Source organism: Suricata suricatta, chromosome 17 (genome assembly GCF_006229205.1).
Source record: "Suricata suricatta isolate VVHF042 chromosome 17, meerkat_22Aug2017_6uvM2_HiC, whole genome shotgun sequence".
Lineage (NCBI taxonomy): Eukaryota > Metazoa > Chordata > Mammalia > Carnivora > Herpestidae > Suricata > Suricata suricatta.
Window position 1 is genome coordinate 14,124,929 of NC_043716.1, and position 15,323 is coordinate 14,140,251.

A 15,323-nucleotide genomic window follows, 5' to 3' on the forward strand; every position below is an offset into this window, starting at 1 on the left:
GTGAGATCATGACCTGAACGGAAGTTGGGCGCTTAACCAACTGAGCCACCCAGGCGTCCCTATGGAAGTTGGTTCTTGGGGCACCTGGGTGGCTCAGTCAGTTAAGCGTCGGACTTCGACTCAGGTCATGATCTCACAGTTCGTGGGTTCAAGCTCCACATCAGGCTCTATGCTGACTCCTGAACCTGGAGCCTGTTTCAGATTCTGTGTCCTCCTCTCTCTTTGCCCCTCCCCTTCTCATGCTCTGTCTCTCTGTCTCAAAAATGAATAAACATTAAAAAAAAATTTAACAAGAAAAAAAAGAAGTTGGTTCGTAACCTTACTCCATTAAATTAAAAAAAAAAATTGGTGAATGGCATAAACTGTAGACCTAACTTCTTTCTAATTTGCTACTGTCCTTAAGCCACTTATAATCTTTTCTTCTTCCTAAGTAATGGAATCTTGAGAGGTTTGAAAGTGATAGGTTTTAATACTTATTTGGAGAACAGCAGAACTTTTTTTTTAAAGTTTATTTATTTGGAGGGGGAGAGGCAGAGAGAGAGAGAGAGAGAGAGAGAGAATTCCACCCAGGCTCCCCACTATCAATGCAGAACCCAATGCAGCTCCCATGGTGGGGCGGGGGGGCTCAGTCTCATGAGTCTAGAGATCATGACCTGAGCTGAAATCAAGAGTCAACCAACTGAGCCAGATTGGCAGAGAAGCAGAATCTTCATTGAAATCAGCCACAGAAGTAGAAGGCTGTGATGCGGTGGATTGCTCATGCGCCCAAGCCTCTCTGGGCACCTGGCCACAGGCCTGAGGAGAGCCAGCGGGGCAGCGAAGAGGTGCCAGGGAAGCAGTCTGTACTCCCATCTTTCTGTACAATATAAACATGGGTATTTTCCTGAGGGTCAGGTGAACGAGACAGTAAGTTACTGGGCTGAACCTACTTGCATATAACCTACCAAGAGAGGAAGCCCTTCAGAACCCCTTCAAGGTGGCTCAGTCAGTTGAGCATCTGCAGCTTGATTTTGCCTCAGGTCCTGATCACAGGGCCATCGAAATCCAGCCCATGTCCAGCTCTCTGAGCTGAGTGTGGAGCCTGGTTGAGCATCCAACTATTGAATTCAGTCAGGTCATGATCCCAGGATCCTGGGATCGAGCTGTGCGTTGGGCCAAGTGTAGAGTCTGTTTGGAATTCTCTCTCTCTCTCTCTCTCTTTCTCTCTCTTTCACTCTCTCTTTCTGCCCATCTCCCCCACTTGCACTCTCTCTCCCTCTCTAAAAGAAAAAATTCAAAATGGGTCTTGAGGGAATGTTTCAGGTTGATTCTCCAGTTCATCTGGGAGACATATAACACAAAATGAGTGAAATTTTGAAAAAAAATATTTACCTTAGTAATACGATAATGTACTGTAAAGCTATTGTAACAAATAATGACATATTGAAATAAGATTAGACAGATAAGAGCATGGGGATGGCTTAGTTGGTGGAGCAGGGGACTCTTGATCCTGCAGCTGTGAGTTCCAGCCCCATATTAGGTGCAGAGATTACTTTAAAATTAAACTTTAAATAATAATAATAATAATAGTAAAATTTCCCTTCTAGGGGTGCCCAGCTAGCTCAGTTGGAAGAGCATGCAACTCTTGATCTTGGGGTCATGAATCAGAGCCCCACATTGGGTATAGAGATTACTTTAAAATAAAAATAAAAATAAAATGAAATAAAATAAATTTTCCTCCTAGATATACCCTTCTATATGTGTAAAGATCTCAAGGAGCTTGTTAAACTATTATTTGTAACAACAATAATTTTTAAAAAAGTGTTTTAGGGGCACCTGGGTGGCTCAGTCGGCTGAGTGACTGGCTTCAGCTCAGGTCATGATCTCACAGTTCGTGGGTTCGAGCCCCACGTCGGGCTCTGGGTTGACAGCTAGCTCAGAGCTCAGAGCCTGGAGCCTGCTTCGGATTCTATCTCTCTCTCTCTGACCCTCCCCTGCTCGTGCTGTCTCTGTCTCTCAAAAATAAATAAAATAAACCTTAAAAAAATGTTTTAAATGTTTATTTACTGTTGAGGGGAAGGTGCAGGGAGAGAAAGGGAGACACAATCAGAAACAGGCTCCAGCCTCTGAGATATGAGCACAGAGCCTGACTCAGGGCTTGAGCTCAAAAACTGTGAGATCATAGCAGACGCTTAACTGACTGAGCCACCCAGGCACCCCTGTAACAACAATGAATTTTAAAGAGCTTAGATATTTATCAATAGAAGATTGATTAAATAATGTGACACCCACATAAGAGAATATCATATTAATTATTATTTAATTATTATTTAATTTATTAAAAAGACAAAAGTAGCTTTATAGGTACTATTGAAAAAATATTCATGAGAGACACCATGCTGGGTCAGTGGAGCGCAAAACTCTTGATGTCAGGGTGGTGAGTTCAAGCCCCATGTTGGGCATAGCGTTTACCTAAAAAAAAAAACAGTGTGTGTGTGTGTGTGTGTGTGTGATATATATTGAATGCAAGAGGCAGTTTTCAGAACAATATTGTAGCATAAAGTAATTTTTATTGCTTTTGGTTTACTTTTTTATTCTTTTTGTTTGTTTTTCTAAGTAGACTCCATGTCCAGTCGGAGTCCAACAAGGGACTTGAACTCCGGACCCTGAGATCAAGACCTAAGCTGAGATCAAGAGTCTGAGGCTTAACCAACTGAGCCACCCAGGTGCCCCTACCTTTTTACTCTTGAAAGTAATGCGTAATTCAGGGCACCTGGAGGGCACACTGTCTGCACGGAGCCTGCTTGTGATTCTCTCTCGCTCCCTCTCTCTGACCCTCCTCTGCTTGCAGTCTCTCACACTCTCAAAATAAATAAACTTAAAAAAACTTAAAAACATAAAAGCAATACATAATTAAAAATATCTATGAAAATACAAATAGGAAAAGTGAAAATAAAACATCCATAACCCCTAAAATATTGACTTTAACTTTCTTTTAATGTATTTTTTATGGTTTTCTAAGTATAATTATATTTTTAACAATGTGATGATACTGAGTATGTGATTTTATGGCTTTTATACTTAATCATACATTGTGAGAGAATTTTTCATGGGTATCTTCATAAATTTCACATTGTAAATTTTTAAAAATTAAGTTGTAAATTGTAAAGGTAATATATACATTAAAAAATTTTAAACAAATTCCAAAAAGTTTAAAATAAAATAATTAGCCTATTTTTCCAAGTAAAAACACAATGTTAACTTAAAAAAAAAAACTAAACTCAAGCTCCTGACTTGGCTCAATGACTAATCATATTTTTTAATGTCCTATTTCCTTCTTGTAGTGCTTAGCACACTGCCATGTATGGATACTCTACTCAAGACAAGTCAAGTAAGGTCTTGTTTCCATTAAAGGAAATATTTCAATAAAGTTGGGAGACTCATACTTAAGGATGTGATTTAGTGACTTGTTGATTGTTTTACAGGATTTTCGATGGAGTCTGAAGTGTCCGTTCACGCAGCAGCTGTGCGAAGTTCAGTGTTGCATTGTGAGAACCACCTCAATACAGCGCCATGATTTTCTGTAAGTATTAACCTCTCCACCCAAGATAGCGCTTGAACTCATGACCCTGAAATCAAGAGTCACATGCCCTACTGGGGCATCTGGGGGGTTGACTCAGTTGGTTAAGAGTCCAACTCTAGATTTTGGCCTAGCTCATGATCTCAGGGAATTGTGAGATCAAGCCCCACATAGAACTCTATGCTGGCAGCATGAAGCCTGTGTGGGATTCTCTCTCCCTTTCTTTTTGTCCCTCCTGAGCATAGACATGTTCTCTCTCTTTCAAATAAGTAAACATTAAAAGAAAAAGTCACATGCCATACCTACTGAGCTAGCCAAGCACCCCGTGCATGCACCATGATTTTTTATATCTGTTTACATTCCAAGATGCTATATCAAAAATGTTTCTCCTCTTTGTTTTTGGACATAGTACTGGAGGTCCTAACCACAGCAATCAAACAAAAACAAAAAACAAAAAAAAACAAAAACAAAAGAAAAGAAAAAGAAATGAAAGGCATTCAAATTGGTAAGGAAAAAGTAAAACTCACTATTTTTTTAACAGATATACTGAATATTTGCCATCAAATATTGTTAATTATCTCGCAGCATATCACTTTAGAGTTAAAATGTCAAAGAAACACCATATTTACAATTCTTTTTTTTTTAAGTTGATTTTTAGAGAGAGAGAGAAAAAGAGAATGCACGTACGCAAGTGGGGGAGGGACAGAGAGTAGAGAGAGAATCCCCAGCAGGCTCCCTGTGCCGGCCATCAGTGCAGAGCCCAGTGTGGGGCTGGAATTCGGAACCTGTGAGAGCATGACCCCAGCCAAGTGCTTAACAGACTGCACCATCTAGGGGTGCACAGTTCTTTTAAGGAATGTTATATAATGACACGTTAAGGCATAAACTCTTTTGGCTTATAATTCTTTTGTTTGTTTTGTTTTTCTTTTTTTATGTGTGGATTTTTGGGGTTTTTTAGACAGAGAGCTCGAAAGTGAGGGAGGGGCAGAGAGAGGGGAGACAGAGGACCCAAAGCTGACTGTGGGCTGACAGCAGTGAGCCCAATCTGGGGCTCAAAATCATGGACCGGGAGATCATGCCCTGAGCCGAAGTTGGACACTCAAAACAAGTGAGCCACTCAGGTGCCCTTTGTTTTGTTTTGTGTTTTTTAAAGTTTATCTATTTTTAGAGAGAGAATCCCAAACAGGTTCCACATGGTCATTGAAGAGCCTAATTTGGGGCTCCTGAACCACTAAATTTACCTGAGGCTAAATCAAGAGTCGGACACTTAACCCAGTGAGCCACTCATGGGCCCCTTGGCCTAAAATTCTTTAAAGAATGATAATAGCAAAAGGGATGCAAAATCTTCAGCGTAGGATTGTGATTAAGCTACACTTAATAAAAATATGGTGTAAAATATCAATTAAACATCCTGGATTAGATTCCTTCAGGAGGGACTGATAAGTTATCCAGGCAAACTTTAAAAGCTACAGATAGAGGCGCCTGGGTGGCTCAGTCGGTTGAGCATCCCACTTCGGCTCAGGTCATGATCTCACAGTTTGTGGGTTTGAGCTCCGCATCAGGCTCTGTGCTGACCACTAGCTCAGAACCTGGAGCCTGCTTCAGATTCTCTGTTTCTTCTTTCTCTCTCTGCCCCTCCCCTATTCATGCTCTTTCTCTGTCTCTCAAAAATAAATAAATGTAAAACAATGAATAAAAAATAAAAGTTACAGATAAAGGCAGTTCAATACTTCTGCTGAGAAGTACATCTATTAACATATGTATAACTTTCAGGCCACAGTTTAGGTCTGAAGTATCAGATTGGTTTGATGAATTAGTTGGTTGGCACTTATGAACATATTTATTGCCTTGCCATCCTTTTTTTCCTTAAATTTATTTATTAAATTTGAGGGAGAGACAGAGAGAGACAGAGAGCATTCTGCAGCACATGCACAATGGCAAGTGGAGCACAGGCAGGGAGAAATAAGAGAGAAAGAGAATCCCAAGCAGGCTTCACGCTCAGCAAGGAGCCTGATGTGGGGCTTGATCTCACAACTATGAGATCATGACGTGAGCCAACATCAAGAGTCAGACACTTAATCAGCCTAGCCACCCAGGTGCCCTTTGCGATCTTCTTCTTTTTTTTTTTTTTTTTGTCTTTATTTTATTTTGAGAGACAGAGACAAAGTGTGAGCAGGGGAGGGACAGAGAGAGAGAGAGGGAAACACAGAATCTGAAACAGGCTCTAGGCTCTGAGCTGTCAGCACAGAGCCTGACATGGGGCTCGAACCCACAAACTGTGAGATTATGACCTGAGCTGAAGTCGGAAGCTTAACCGACTGAGCCACCCAGGCGTCCCCCCTTGCTGTCTTTAAAGTTGGTTCTGGGGGGCTCCTGGGTGGTTTTGCGTGACTCTTGATTTCAGCTCAAGTCATGATCCCAGGGTGCTGGGATCAAGCCCCACATGGAGGATGCTTAAGATTCTCTCTCAGTCTCCCTCAGACCATCTGGGAGGCTCAGTCAATTAAGCATCGGACTCTTGTTTTTGACTCAAGTCATAATCCTATGGTTGGTGAGTTTAAGCCCTGTGTCAGGTTCCATGAGAATGGTGTGGAGCCTACTTGGGATTCTCTTTCTCTTTCTCTGCCCTCCCACCCCGGCTTTCCTCAAAATAAATAAATAAACTTTAAAAAAACAAAGAATAGCAACTGACCATATATGGGACCTTAATAAAAAAAAAAACGATTCTTTCTCTACATCTGCCCTTCTTCCCCACTTGCTCTCACTCTCTATAAAAATAAATTTTTTAATGTTTATTTATTTTTGAGAGAAAGACACACACAGAGCGTGAGCAGGGTGGGTCAGAGAGAAAGGGAGACACTGAATCTGTGACTGATTCCAGGCTCTGAGCTGTCATCACAGAGCCCGATGCAGGGCTCGAACCCACAAATTGTGAGATCATGACCTGAGCTGAAGTTGGACGCTTAGCCAACTGAGCCACCCAGGCACCCCACTCTAAAAATAATTTTAAATAGGTTTTCAGAGTGGCACCGAAACTCTTGGAGTACTTTACAAGTTGTTTTTTGGTGGTCAAGTGCCCTGCAGTTCTGGTATTGGTACTTCTTGAAGACATTCTACACTGTGTCAAGAAGCTGGTTCATTGCACTAGCTACATCTTTGTCCAGAGAAACTTCTCTCTGTGCTGTCCCCCAGAGCCTGCTTTGGATCCTCTGTCTCCCTCTTTCTCTGTCCCTCCCTCGCTCTCATGTGGGCTCTCTCTTTCTTTCCCTCAAACATAAATAAACATTAAAACAAAACAAAACAAATGCCAACTACAGTAGAAAAAGGCAGAGCTAAAATGCAGAGCAATCTGCATTCACTGAGGTATTTCTTCTCTTTTTCGTGACAAAGGAACAGGGCACAAAATATATATTGACCGGCAACTGAGACACTGACTTCACTTCCCACCTTTTTTAAAAAAATGTTTTTAAATTTATTTTTGAAAGACAGAGAGAGACACCATGAGCAGGGGAAGGTCAGAGAGAGAGGGAGGCACAGAATCGGAAGCAGGCTCCAGGCTCTGAGCTAGCTGTCAGCACAGAGCCCGACGCGGGGCTTGAACCCACGAACCATGAGATCATGACCTGAGCCGAAGCTGGACGCTTAACCAACTGAGCCACCCAGGCGCCCCAACCCCATATTTATTTTTATATTTTAAGAGTGAGCGAGCGAGCGAGAGAGAGAGAGAGAGAGAGAGAGAAAACCAGTGGGGTAAGGGCAGAGAGAGAGAGAGGGACAGAGGATCCAAAGTGGCCTCCGTGCTGGCAGCTAAGAGCCTGGTGTAAGCCTGGAACTCACAAACAAGGAGAGCATGGCCTAAGCCACAGTGAGGTGCCCAACCCACTGAGCCGCCCGGGCGCCCCTTCACATCCCACCTCTAAACTTTCACTATTTTTGGAGACATGATACTGTATAGATAGCAAACCCTAAAGACCCCACCAAAACTTACTAGAACTGATGAATTAATTCAGTAAGGTCACAGGATACAAAATCAATATACAGAAATCCATTTTATTTCTACACAGTAACAATGAAGTAGTAGAAAGAGAAATTAAGAAAACAATCCCATGTATAATTGCATCAAAAATAATAAAATACCTAGGAATAAACCTAACCAAGGAGGTGAAAAACTTGTACTCTGAAAACCATAAAACATTGACGAAAGAAAATGAAGATGACACAAACAAACAGAAAGGCACTCCATGCGCATGGATTGGAAGAACAAAGAATGTTAAAATGTCCGTACCAGCCAAAGCAATCTCCAGATTTAATGCAATCTTTATCAAAATACCGCCAGTATTTTTCACAGAACTGGAACAAATAATCCTAAAATTTGTCTGGAACCATAAAAGACCCTGGAGAGCCAAACAGTCTTGAGAAAGAAGAACAAAGCTGGAGGGGATCACAATCCCAGATTTCAAGATACGCTACAAACTGTAGTCATCTGGGGCGCCTGGGGGGCTCAGTCGGTGGGCGTCCAACTTCAGCTCAGGTCATGATCTCACCGTCTGTGAGTTCGAGCCCCGAGTTGGGCTCTGTGCTGACAGCTCAGAGCCTGGAGCCTGCTTCGGATTCTGTGTGTGTGTGTGTGTCTCTCTCTCTGCCCCTCCCCTACTCAAGCTCTCTCTGTCTCTCTCAAAAATAAATAAACATTAAAATTAAAATAAATGTAGTCATCAAAACAATATGATAACTGACACAAAAATAGACACATAGATTAATGGAACAGAATGGAGAGCCCAGTAATAAACCCATGATTACAATGGAGACGAGAATATTCAGTGGGAAAAGATAATCTCTTCAACAAATGGTGATGGGAAAGTTGGAGGAACATGCAAAAGAATGAAACTGGATGACTTTCTTGCACCATAAACAAAAATAACTCCAAAATGGATTAAGGAACTAAATGTGAGACCTGAAACCATTTAAAAGAATGTGAGACTTCAAACAAACAAACAAACAGGTGAGGTCTGAAACCATAAAACCCTTTTTTAGAAAAAGTTTCCTTATTTATTGGGGGTGGGGCAGAGAGAGAGGGAGTGAAAGAGAATCCCAATTAGGCTCTATCCCACAATCCTGAGATCATGACCTGAGCTGAAATCGAGTCAGATGCTTAGCTGACTGAGCCACTTAGATGCCTCTAAGCCCCTAAAGCCATAAAAATCTTCGGAGAAGAGCATAGGTGGTAATTTATCTGACATCAGCCGTAGTAACATTTTTCTAGATATGTCTCCTGAAGCAAGGCAAACAAAAGCAAAAATAAACTATTGAAACTACATCAAAAAGCTTCTGCATAGCAACCATCCATCAAAGTGAAATAACAATCTACTGAACAGGATAAGGTATTTGCAAATGACATACCCAATAAAGGGTTAGTATCCAAAACACAGAACGAACTTATACTACTCAACACCAAAACACCCCAAATAATCCAGTAAAATAATAGGCAGAGGACATGAACAGACATTTCTCCAAAGAAGACAGATGGCCAACAGACACATGAAAAGACGCTCAACATCACTCATCATCAGGGAAATGCAAGTCAAAACCGCAATGAGATACCACCTCCCACCTGTCAGAATGGCTAAAATCACAAACACAAGAAAGAATTGTTGGTGAGGATGAGAAAAAGGAACCCCTCTTGCCCTGTTAGTGGGAATGCAAACTAGCGCAGCCACTGTGAAAAACAGAAAGGAACTTCCTAAAAAATTAAAAATAGAACTACCATGTGATCCAGTAACTCCACCCCTGGGTATTTACCCAAGAATACGAAAACACTAATTCGGAAAGATACATGCACGCCTTTGTTTATAACGGCGTTGTTGCCGATAGCCAACTTCTGGGAGCGGCCCCAGTGCTGATCAGCAGACACACGGACAAAGATGCGGTACACATATATACATAGGATGGAATATTGTTCGGCTGTAAAATGGATGGAATCAGAGCACCTGGGTGGCTCAATCAGTTAAACATCTGACTTCGGCTCAGGTCATGATCTCCCTATTCATGGGTTCAAGCCCCGCTGACAGCTCTGTGTTGACTTCTCGGAGCCTAGAGCCTGCTTCGGATTCTGTGTTTTCCTCTCTCTCTCCCCCTTGCCCCCTCACACTCTGTCTCTGTCTCTGTCTATCAAAAATGAACATTAAAAAAAATAAAATAAAGAGAATGAAATCTTGCCATTTGCTACAACATGGATAGATCTGGAGAATATAATGCTAAGTAAAATAACCAGTGAGAGAAAGACAAACACTATATAATCTCACTCATATATGCAATTTAAGAAACAAAATAAGAGAAAAAAAGGGAGACAAACCAAAAACACTCTTAACTGTAGATTACCAGAGGGGAGGGTTACCAGAGGGGAGGTGGGTAGGGAAATGAGTGAAATAGGTAAAGGGGATTAAGGATTAAGAATGCACTAATGGGAAACCTGGGTGGCTCAGTCGGCTACGAGTCCCACTTCGGCTCTGGTCATGATCTCCTGATTTGTGAGTTTGAACACTGCATCGGGTTCTGTGCTGCTGACAACCTGGAACCTGCTTCAGATTCTGTCTCCCTCTCTCTCTGCCCCCCCTTCTCTCCCTCTCTCTAAAAATGAGTAAACATTTTTTTAAAAATGTAGAGAAGAGTACACTTATCAAGGTGAGCACTGAGGAGTGTATACAGTTGTTGAATATTGTACAGCTGAAACTAATATAACCCTATATGTTAACTATACTGAAATTAAAATTCGAAGAAATATCTCTGTATGTTTGTTGCCTTGTCAATAATTTCTGTGTCTCTCAGTTCTGTTTGCTGAGAGACAGGCAGTGAAGTCAGAGAATCAATGCAGGTTTAAGATTTCCACCTTCTCAGCAGTTCTTAGGAAGAGACACCTTCAGATAGACTTCAGCCAGTCTTGGGACACCTGCTCAGGAGAGAGTGCCAGGTGGTTACGAGGAGCCCCCCAAACCTCTGCATGTCCTGCAGAATCCTGGGAGCAGAGTTGGTTTTGTAGGGAGACCTGCATTTTGTGAAAATGTGGGCCAACTTGGCCACCCCTGTTGGCTACTATTTTTTTTTAATTTTTTAATGTTTTTTATTTATTTTTGATAGAGAGAGACAGAGCATGAGAGGCGGAGGGGCAGAGAGAGAAGGAGACACAGAACCAGAAGCAGGCTCCAGGCTCTGAGCTAGCTGTCAGCACAGAGCCTGACGTGGGGCTCGAACCCACGAACGCGAGATCTGACCTGAGCCGAAGTCGAAGGCTTAACCGACCGAGCCACCCAGGCGCCCCGACTACTATTTTTATGAAATGACCACTCTCTGCCTCTTCACTGCTGTTCTTCTCAAGAGAACCCCATACTTACTGCTCCCACTTTCTTGCCTTCTTTGTGCTTTAGTCAAATGCTGTGTGGCCTCTAACATCCTTTAGAAGCTGCTCTTGAAGGTCACTAATGACCTCATTCCTATGTCCAATGGCTTTTTCTCATTGCTAATTTTTTTCAAAACTTATTTATCTAGTAATCTGTATGCCTAATGTGGGGCTCAAACCCACAACCCCAAGATCAAGAGTCCAGGATCAAGGGTCCATACCGATTGAGCCAACCTGGAACCCCTATGCTGCTGTGGTAGGTTTGCTATTGTTTTATTTAAGATTTTTCATCTGTTTATAAAAGATTTTGGCCTGTAGTTTTCTTGTAATGTCTCTGTCCAGATTTGGTGTTAGAGAGCCAGGTAAAGCTGGTCTAACAAAATGAGGTAGGAAGTGCTCTCTCATCTAATATTTTGGGAGAATTTAAGACGGGTTGGTGTTAATTCTTTAAACGTTTGGCAGAATTCACCAGTGAAGCCATCTGGTCTTGGGACTTTATTTGTTGGAAGAAGATTATTTTCTATTTCTTCTTCTTTTTTAATTGTGGGAAAATATATATAACATTTTTCATTTTAATAATTTCTAGTGTACAGTTTAGTGGCATAAGTATGCACATTCACATTGTGCTATTGGGAGGTTTTAAAAAAATTTTAATGTTTTATTTATTTTTGAGACAGAGAGAGACAGAGCATGAGCGGGGAGGGGCAGAGAGAGAGGGAGACACAGAATCCAAAGCAGGCTCCAGGCTCTGAGCTGCCAGCACAGAGCTCAACGTGGGGCTTGAACCCACGAATGTGAGATCATGACCTGAGCTGAAGTTGGAGGCTTAACCAACTGAGCCACCCAGGCGCCCCAGCTTGAGGTTTTTTGATTACTAATGCAATCTCCTTATTGTGATACATCTATTCAGATTTTCTATTTCTTCTTGAGTCAGTTTTGTAGTATGATATGTTTCTACACACAATATTTCTTTAAAAATTTTTTTTAAATGTTTTTAATTTATTTTTGAGAGATAGAGAGAGAGAGCATGAGCTGGGGAGGGTCAGAGAGAGAGAGGGAGATACAGACTCTGAAGCAGGCTCCAGGCTCTGAGCTATCTGTCAGCACAGAGCCTGATGCGGAGCTGGAACCCACCAACCGTGAGATCATGATCTGAGCTGAAGCCAGATGCTTAACCGTCTGAGCCACCCAGGTGCCCCTCTACACATAATATTTCTTATACCAAATGTGTGGGGTTCCCACATTAAGCAAATTTCTCATTATCTATGGACACCAACTGGGTATCCTAAAATTTAATTCAATTCTGACAGTATCCAGAGTTAGTACAGACCCCAGGGACTGAGGTTAAGGGCTCAGTTCCATAAGACAACTCCCCACTTCAAATGCCAATTGCAAGTAGGAGGTCCCCAGGTTATCCACGCTTTTGTCCAACTTGACTACAAATTGTGAGTGATCACAATTTTTTTCAGGTTTAATAATTTGCAGTGGTGGCTCACAGAATTCAGGGAACCACTTTACTTACCCATGCTGGTTTATTATAAAGAATACAAACAGCCGGATGAAGGAACACATAGGGTGAAGTCTGGAAGGGTCCCGAGCACAAGACCTTCTGACCCTGTGCTGGTTGGGGCATGCCACCTTCCTCCTGGCATGTGGATATATTCTCCAACATGGAATCTCTCAATCCCATTGTTCAAGTTTGTTATGGAATTTCCATTATTTAGGCATGATTAAGTCATTGACCTTTGGTGACTAACTCGATCCCTAGCTTCTCCCATCCCTGGACATCAGGAACAAGGTGAGTAGAGTTGAAAATTCCAGTCCTCTATTTGCATGGTTGGTTTCTCTGGCAGTCAGCCCCCATCTTGAAACTATCTAAAGGACCTACAAGATTCACTTCAACAGCACAAACTCAGGTAAGGTCGAAAGGGGCTTATAAATAACAAAAGAAGGGGCACTTGGGTGTCTCAGTTGGGGAAGCATCTGACTTTGGCTCAGGTCATGATCTTGTGGTCTGTGAGTTTGAGCCGTGCTGGCAGCTCAGAGCCTGCAGCTTGCTTCAGACTCTGTCTCTCCTTCTCTCTCTCTGTCTCTCATTAACACTTCCATATGTTAATTTTCCAGTTTTTTTATTACTGATTTTTTGTTTCATTCCATTTGTGATAGGAAAAGATATTTTGTATGAGTCCATTCTTTTAACATTTTTAAAAAACGTTTATTTCTTTTTGAGAGGGAGAGAGAGAGAGCACACGTAGGGGAGGGGCAGAGAGAAGGAGAAACGCAATCTCAAGTAGTTTTCACACCATCAGCGCAGAGCCCAGTGTGGGGCGTGAACTAACAAATGGCGAGATCCTGACTTGAGCTGAGATCAAGAGTCAGAAGCTTAATTGACCACACCACCCAGGCACCCCTCAGTCTTTTAGCATTTATTAAGACTCATTTTGGGGTGCCTGGGTGGCTCAGTCGGTTGAGCGTCCAGCTTCAGCTCAGGTCACGCTCTCACGGTTTGTGGGTTTGGGCCCCGCATCGGGCTCTGTGCTGACAGCTAGCTCAGAGCCTGGAGCCTGCTTTAGATTCTGTGTCTCTTTTTCTCTTTGCCCTGCCCTTCCCCTATTCATGCTCTGTCTCTCAAAAATAAATAAATGTAAAAAAAATTTTTTTAAAGAAAAAAAAAGACTCATTTTGTGCGGTGCCTTGGTGGTTCAATTGGTTAGGCATCTAACTTCGGCATGGGTCATGATTTCACAGTTCATGGGTTCGAGTCCTACATTGGGCTCTGTGCTGACAGCTTGCTCAGAGCCTTGAGCCTGTTTGGGAATCTGTGTCTCCTTCTCTCTTTGCCCCTCCCCCACTTGTGCTCTGTCTCTCAAAAATAAATGTTAAAAAAAAAAAAAGACTCATTTTGTGGCCTATCATATGACCTCCAGTTCCTTAAGTTACAGAAGAACATGATGTTTGCTGAAGGTCATAAATTTTTTGGTAACAGAATTAGGACTGGAACCTAGGTCTTTTGATTTTGACATTTACCATTAAGATCTGGTAAGTTTGTTCGTTTGTTTAGAGAGAAAGAGAGGGAGGGGCAGAGGAAGAGAGAGAGAGAGAGAGAGAGAGAGAGAGAGAGAGAAAGAGTAAGTGGGGGAGGGAGAATCTTAAGCAGGCTCCAAGTTCAGTGTGTAGCTCAACTTGGGGCTCCATTTCACGACCCTTGGATCATGACCTGAGCGGAAATCAATAGTCACTTAACTGAGTCACCCAGGCACTCCCCTGATAAGTGTGTTTAAATTGTAAAGGGGCGTGGTTTAGACTGCAGTAAGGAACCACCAGGTTTCCTCCGCTGCTCTCCTGCTTTCTCTTTCTTCCAGGTCTCTTCCGTCTTCTACCTGCACACATTCTCTAGTTGCTTCCATGGCAGCCTCCCTTCAGTTTGGAATGTCAGTCCCCTGTTCCAATTCCATGCTGGTGATTTTTACATGGGTGATTTGTCAGAACCTTAGAACATGTACTAAAAGGAATTCGTGTCTCTGTTCATTCTGTCAGCAGCTTTCTCTACCCATCCAGTTTTTGCTAATGGCACTGCAACCCATTATCCCAGTGACTCAGGGTGGGAGCATGGAGGATCAGTTTAAATATTTTCCCTCCTCACCAAATCTACACATCTGATCAGCTGCAAACTTTTTTTTTTAGGATCTTATTTTTAAGTAATCTTTATACCCATTGTGGGGCTCAAACTCACAACCCTGAGGTCAAAATTTGCATGCTCTACCAACTGAACCAGCCAGGTGACCCCAGCTATGAACTCTTGTGGCTTTTCTCTGCAGGAACTTTTCCTTCCTATTTTCACTGCAACCACCTATTACTTTTACCGGTATTATTGCAGCCTTTAATCACAGTTGTGCAACCTTTTTTGTTTTAATTTTTATTTTATAATCATAAACTTATTTTTAAAATTTTTTCTTTAAAATTTTTAATGTCTTTTATTTATTTTTTGAGAGATAGAGAGAAACAGTGCGAGCAGGGGAGTGTCAGAGAGAGAGGGAGACACAGAATCTGAAGACAAACTCCAGGCTCTGAGCTAGCTGTCAGCACAGAGCTGGATGTGGGGCTCGAACCCACGAACCGTGAGATCATGACCTGAGCCGAGGCCGGATGCTTAACTGACTGAGCCACCCAGGCGCCCCTATTTTTTAAATTTTTAAAAAAGTTTGAGAGAGAGAGAGAAGAAGGGGCAGAGACAGCGGGGAACATAGGATCTGTGCTGATAGCAGAGAGCCTGATGTGGAGCTCAAACACAAAAACTGTGAGATCACTGAGCCACCCAGGCACCCCTCATAAACTTATTTTTAAAGTTTATTTTTATTTATTTTGAAAGAG

At 42.2% G+C, this 15,323-nt stretch overlaps 1 long non-coding RNA gene across 1 annotated transcript; it reads left to right on the top strand.

Moving 5' to 3' along the window:
- The first annotated feature begins 2,499 nt into the window (after window positions 1-2,499).
- Window positions 2,500-11,445, top strand: LOC115281897. The gene is made up of 4 exons (XR_003904452.1): window positions 2,500-2,705; window positions 3,324-3,370; window positions 3,465-3,562; window positions 11,102-11,445. It is a non-coding gene; the product is annotated as an uncharacterized LOC115281897 (long non-coding RNA).
- Window positions 11,446-15,323: the final 3,878 nt, after the last annotated feature.